Below are 6,908 nucleotides of genomic sequence, written 5' to 3' on the forward strand. Positions count from 1 at the left end.
CTCTTTCCTGGAGAGAGGAGTTCTGCATGATCCTCCTGCATGCCATTTAATAGCTTTGGTCTCTTCTCACATGCTATGTGACCATAATGTGATCTTTTTCTTTAATATATTTACTTAAAGGAACTGTAACTTTTCTAAGAAACTGCAGCCAAGAATCATGTCACTCGCCACCCTCTGGCTTGGTAGTGTCAGTGGAGATGCTTAACTGAAGCAAACAGAAGAAACTTGGTCTTTGATCCAGCTCCCAAAATAGACAATTGTGCTGCTTACTGTTTTAATCTCCCTAAGTCATAGCTTAGATTAAGTGGCAATGGGGGGTGCTGCTGTACTCCTCAATAGGGAAGACATGCCGTAATTTGCTCAGTGTATAGAGCTTGACATCTGGAATTTTAGGTAGCAGAAATGAACATAATTACTGCAGAGGTTCTTGGAGAATAAAAATGAAAGCAGGAGTGCGGCATATTCTTTCATCCAAAAGAAATCTTTGCACCTCCCTTCTCCCAAACCCATCTCTGGAATTTTAGTAAATTCATAGGATTTGCACTTTGGATTTGTTTGGTTTTTTCTCTTATGATTCTGTGTCCTTTTCTATCCTTCTAGTCCAGTTTATGAAGATTGTGTATATCCATAAAAATTCTTCACCTTCACAAAACATTAAGTGCCAGTCAGTGAGGATGCCTGCATGACCTCAAAATGTATCTAGCCATTAATTTAAATGAATTGTTACCTCCCTGAACACCATCAAATAGCTGTTACTTCTAGACTTACCAGAAATATTTAAGTTATTAGTTACTTTCCATCTATGAAGTATCAATGTTCGTTCTTAACCTGGCTAAAAATAATAATAATAATTTTTTAAAAATCACTTCTGGCTCTGGACACTTTGAATATGATGATCCTGATGTGCAGAAGGAAATCAAATTCTCAGACATCTGAAACTTACACTGCAGCTGTGCTGCTCTGAGCTCAGAAGGATTCTCACAACGTATGCATTAGATCAGCTTCTAGCACTCTGCAATACCAGCACGTAATTGCTCCTGATCTCCTCTCTAGACATTCTGGACCAAGTCCAGAGGAATATGGGCTAGTGGTGGACTTAGGGCTGGATCAATGGCTGGATTCGAGGATCTGAAAGGTCTATTCCAACCACAACCATTCTATGATTCTATGTAATCTACAGGTGAATCTTGGATATTTAACAAATGATTGAACATTTCCTTTATGGTTACTCAGTAATCTACTTTTAGAAACAATTCAGCTATTGTCCATCAGGTTGGGTTTTTTTCCAAAATAAACACAGCCTCACAACCTAACTGTTGTACTACAGAACTCTCTGGATGCCTAAGATTTCCAGATGGAGGCTTGTGTATTTCAGATATTCATTTATTTCATTAAAATTTTATTTGATTTTAGCTTAAGTCCCTCTTTCTTTTTTTTTTTTAATTTTAAGTTTTTATCCTGAATTTGAAAACAGACCAAACCAAAAGTCTGCCTTAGCAGGCTTCCCATCACCTAATTTAGGAATAACAGCATTTGAAATAAAACCTAAAACATTATACAGTTTACAAAGGAGTCATAGCATTATTGAAGCTGGCAAAACAGTGGAAGATACTTCTCATATTCAGCCCCAGCTTCTTAACTTACTGATTTTTCTAAAACTTTCTCTCAAATTCTAAAGACCATAGTGACCAGATTCTGATTTTTGTATAGGAGAAAACAGAATTTAACCTTTGCTTTTCTGTGTCTACGGGGATTTTATTTATAATTTCCAGCTCTATTAGAATTTTAAAGACCCCTTCCCCCTCTAATTGAATTGATTGATTTCCAAAAATCACTTTAGCAAAAGACAGAGAAGCCAGAAAAAAAAAACCCTAATTTATCATTCCAATAACAGGTCTTAAAAAACTGTAATTCTTTTTCCCTGGCTAGCATTACTAATATTTACATTGGAAAGGCCTAGGCAATCTCCTTGAGAATACAGTTGTTTTCTGCACCATCAGCAACCTATTAGGCAGATAAAATTAAAAACTTGTACCTCAGAGCTTTTTGAGTACTTGCTCAAATTAAAGCTTTCATTTCCCTCATACCTTCTCAACATATTTCAACAAACAAACCATGGAAAAGATATCAAAATTAGAGAGAAAAAGTTTAATTATGAACTATCCAATTCCTGTTCTAATTGCTGACCTATTATTACTCCTGGTTTTAACAAGGCTATTCAGCCTACAAGAGAAATCCCTCTAATAATGGAATTCTGGTGTCGTATTTTTGAGAGATCTCGTTGCCTTTTTGCTCTTGATTCCCCCAACACCACCCCCTTCCCTTTCCTTCATGAACAAGTGCCCCTCCAGTTAATTGTGTGGGATCACTGAAGACAGAAATGTGGAGGCGTAAGTGTCCCTAATCAGACACGTGCACAGAAACAAAATCTCTGTCCTTCAAAGACAGGGTAATTTCTGTCAGGCATTTTAAAGCCAAGGCAGGTCATTGAAGTTATTATTAGCTCTAATTAGCACTCCCACAAGCTGTTGAATTCCTTACCTGCAGCCAAAGGGCACTCAATATGGTGCAGAATTTGCTAACATCTTTGAAAGAATCAGAGAAATACATCCTCTTTAGAAACACAGGTCTATTGCATGTGAACAGGCTTTTGGTAAAATTCTGTCTGATCCACATACCAAATGATCTACAGAAGCAGAGATATGATGAAACTTTTCCAAAACAAAGGAATTCTACAAATGCCTAAACAGAGTCTTAATGAGAAAAGGAAGACTTCTGGCCTTATTATAGTGGTACTGTACTTTAAACTGTCTAGCAGGTTACAGACAAAATTCATACGCATCTCAGTTACAACATTGCTCTCTTATGTTAGTGTTTTATGTAGGAATTTGAAGACAAGTCTGTATGAAAACTGATTTTTCCCCTTGTGAGCAGCACCACCCCCCACCTTGAGAATTAGAGACATCTGAAGTGAATCACAGAGTTCCAAATAAAACCCTGATCCTAATTGGGAAATTGGCCAAGAATTGATGAAAGCCCAGTAACCCATCATTTTGTACATTAGGCACATTTCTAACAAAGCACCATAACAAGGAAGCCTGGCAATAGCTCTCATTAGTAAAAAGCACTGCTACAGAGCAGTAGAAGGATTTATTTGAAAGAGGAGAGATAGAAAATGTGTTAATAACAGCTATTTTGGGTCTACGAGATAAGCCACAGTAGTGTTTTCGTTATCGAGACACTTGATTTTCTCACACCAGGACACAGCTACAAGGTGTATTGTATAATATATATAATCACATGATCTATTTTACTTAAGTATCATGCCACCAGCTGAAGGGTGAAATGATTGCCTGGAAGTGCATTGAGTTGTGTCTTTCTGATAAACTAATTTGGATAATGGTAATTCTGGAACTAAATCCCTATCAGGAACGTTTTCCTCCATGGATGCAATAAGACAAACCTCTCTATAGGAACAAGCATTGCTGATGCATAATAAACTCTCAGAAAGGAAAGAACAAAATTTTCTAACTGATTGTGGTGATTCTGACACAGTTGGCCTATTGAGAAGTCATTTATGAGTTACCTAGTTAAGTAAAGTTTGCCAAGCACTGATATATATATATATATATAGGATATATAGGATATATATAGGATATAACAGGAACCTGGGATGCCTTGGATGTGTATTTAGGGGTTCCATTTACCAAACAGGAGCTGGACAGATTTAAAGAATGAGGATGGTGCTTATTTTAGGAGACATTGTATATGATTTCCAGCTTGTGTTTCAATAATAACAAAAAAGAGAGCAAAATTTAGAACTGAAAACAAAAGTACATACAACATCTCTCTCCGTTAATGTGACATGAAGGATCATGATCTGGTACCTTGAGACTAGAAGGCATGCGTGCTACTCTGCTCACTGAACAACTTTAAAATGAAAATAACCAAATGTAAAATGCATATTTATAAGTGAACAAAACTCAGCTAAGCTGAGTATGAGCATTGGTGTTTCACTCATGATTTCACTTATTAAGGGTTATTCACATTGTCTCGAAATCACTTTCACTAAATTAAGAGTCTCATGTTGTTGTTACATCTTTGAACTTTTCCCATACTTTTCAGCGTATATCGATTCAAATGTTTAAGGCATTAAACATACTTTAGGACAACAGCTTTTAGCTCTGAGGAGGAACCTGACCCTATAAGAAACTGCTTTAGCATACTCTGATATTTGTCTGACATTTCCAGTCATCCAGTATGTCTCTTGGAGAACCCGGAGGGTCATCATAGTAAAGGCAGCAAGAAAATCCAAGGGATTATTAAATACACAGAGAAAAAACAACTACAGAACTTCAGACTTTGCTTTTCACACTAAATCTCTAATGTCAGGTTATCTAGCCATCCTGTCATCTTTGTCTTCTATGAAAAAATGAGGTAACCAATGCCGAGGTATCTTAAAATAATGCTCTAATATGTCTATCTTTACCAAAATTCATCTGTACCCGAGTAACAGAATCTTTACTGCTCTTAGTGGGGTCTTCTATGGGAAAAATCACTTTTCCCTTTTTGACACATACTGTAATCTACTGTGCATCACTTACATATGGGCCTCCACACAATGTGATTACACTGATCATCATCCACTCATCGCAGAATAAGATGGCAAGCAGGATTTTAAAGTGCAAGGATTGTTTGTAGTTTCCACTGTTACTAAAACCAAATGCTTCAAATCTTTAACTTTTTTTTTAAAAAAATATTATGTTATCTGTTCACTTTCAGTTTACCTATTAGGAGTCACACAAACAGAAAATGCCTTGTAAGATAGGACAATCTTTTCTTAACAAGGTATTTTTTTATAGTCAGGAGAATGCTCAAGAGCAGCAGATGAAACGTTACACAAAAGCCTAAATGCATCATTCTTATGTGATCACTCAGGTTCCCTTGATCTGTTCAAGCCCAACGATTCTTGGCTGTTTGTTCCATTCTATTGAAAAAAACCACACGTAATCCAAGCTTCAGTGAGCAATCCATTTCTATCAAGTTTGTTCCTGGAAAGAAAATAATCCAACGAGAGGAAGGAGACAAAAAGAGACTTGTTCAACAGATATAAATTTAGTGTTTGCAAAAATACAGGCATTTTCCCCAGCCTCTATTAGTACATGACGATTAAACTCCTGGAATCAGAGTATGCTCTCGACATTCCAAACAAGTTCTTAAATAACAGAAATGATGCAATTCTCTGAAAAGTTTCTTGCATTGTAAAGTAGTCAGATAAAATATGTATGTCCTTAAATACAACTTCGAATAAAAAAGCTTCTCCTTTGTCACAGTAAGGGCTGGCTGTCAGTGCTGCTTGCAATACGATAGCAAAATACAAATTAAAGCAATAGAAAGTGGCATGCCAATAAAGGAATTTGAAAGCAATGAAAGAGACGTATATCCTTTCTTGGTTTTACTTGGTTTTATTCTTTGCTGTTTTTAAAAATAATTTTTATTAAATATATCACTTGAGACTGAAAATAAGTACCCCAACTATGATAAGCATGAAAAAGCCCCAACATGCAATTAATGAAAAGACATTTCATTTCTGCTTTGGTTTTAGTTTTAGGTGTGCACTTCAGTGCAATATTGTGACAAACAGTGAGAACAGAACAAGGAATTTCATCTTTAATCCATGGTTTCTCTCCGCTTCCACAAGAGTATGTATTTACATACTGACAGGACACAGTGGGTGAGAAAGACAGCAGAAGCCCATTTTATTTAATCTATAACTTTTTCTTTTTAAAATGTTTTAAAACGTGTTAAAAATATTCCTCTAACTACTATTTCTTCTCCATCAGCAGTTGTTCATCTTGTTACACACTCTCATAACTGCATCATTCATCAGATGTAGATTAGATCCACTGTGTGTACTGCAGTGCAGTAAGAGATCTGCACAGGGAGACATTTGGTGCTGAACACCAACATGACCCCAGCACAGGGCTCTGTGGGAGGGCAGTGGTGGGAATTACTTTGGACTGGTTATAGTGTAGCTCTGTGGATGAGCACCCATTAGAAGCTGGAGTACATTAGGTACTCTCCTGGACAGCAGGTTTTTTGGTACGGATTAATCTGTAAAGAACCTGCTGTGTATGCTCCCAGATCACTCCACCATACAGACCAAAGCACAGTAAGATCAGGAGATTTGCTTTAAAAGTGCATTCACGGTGAGTTCACTCACGCTAGCGCTGAACAAAAATATTTATGTAGCCGCATCTTACTGGTACTTCCACTTAAACAAAATGTTTCAGTTCTTCTTTCATGACACAAACTGCCTAGGCACTCACTCTTATGATATAATTAGCTTGAGAACAACATGTTTGAGAGGGATCCTTATTTGCCATATCTTTTCCTTGAATATGGTCCCTCCATCCTACAAGAACAAAACTATAGCTATTTTTATTATTATTATAGAATTATTATTATCAGAAAAGCATTTTTCCAAGTAACAACAACATGTACATATTCCCTCTCCTTTTATCTTACCCCTGATGGTACATCTAGAAAAATGTTCATACAGAATCATCTCCACCTCCTCCAAGGTAATTTTTTGTTTGAGGAAATTTCCTACTACCTTAGAGACACAGCTGGCTCAGAACTGAATGGTTTTACAGTGAAGCCATCTCTTGGCCAGCTGCTCCTCCTTCCCACAGTGTCCCTCCACCAGGCATGGCCCCATTGCAGCTTGCATTGCAAAACCTCCCTGCCCTAAACCACGCTCAGGCAACTGATTCCTGTGGCCTGCCCCCACTGAAGGATGCGCTTTTCCTTCTAGGGAGGCTGTTTGACACTTCTGATTTAAAAAAAAAATAAAGATAGATAATAACTGCACATTAATGTTGGGCAAATGAGACCACTTGATTCCT

The sequence above is a fragment of the Mesitornis unicolor genome, unplaced genomic scaffold, assembly GCF_000695765.1.
Source record: "Mesitornis unicolor isolate BGI_N332 unplaced genomic scaffold, ASM69576v1 scaffold5600, whole genome shotgun sequence".
Taxonomy (NCBI): Eukaryota; Metazoa; Chordata; class Aves; order Mesitornithiformes; family Mesitornithidae; genus Mesitornis; species Mesitornis unicolor.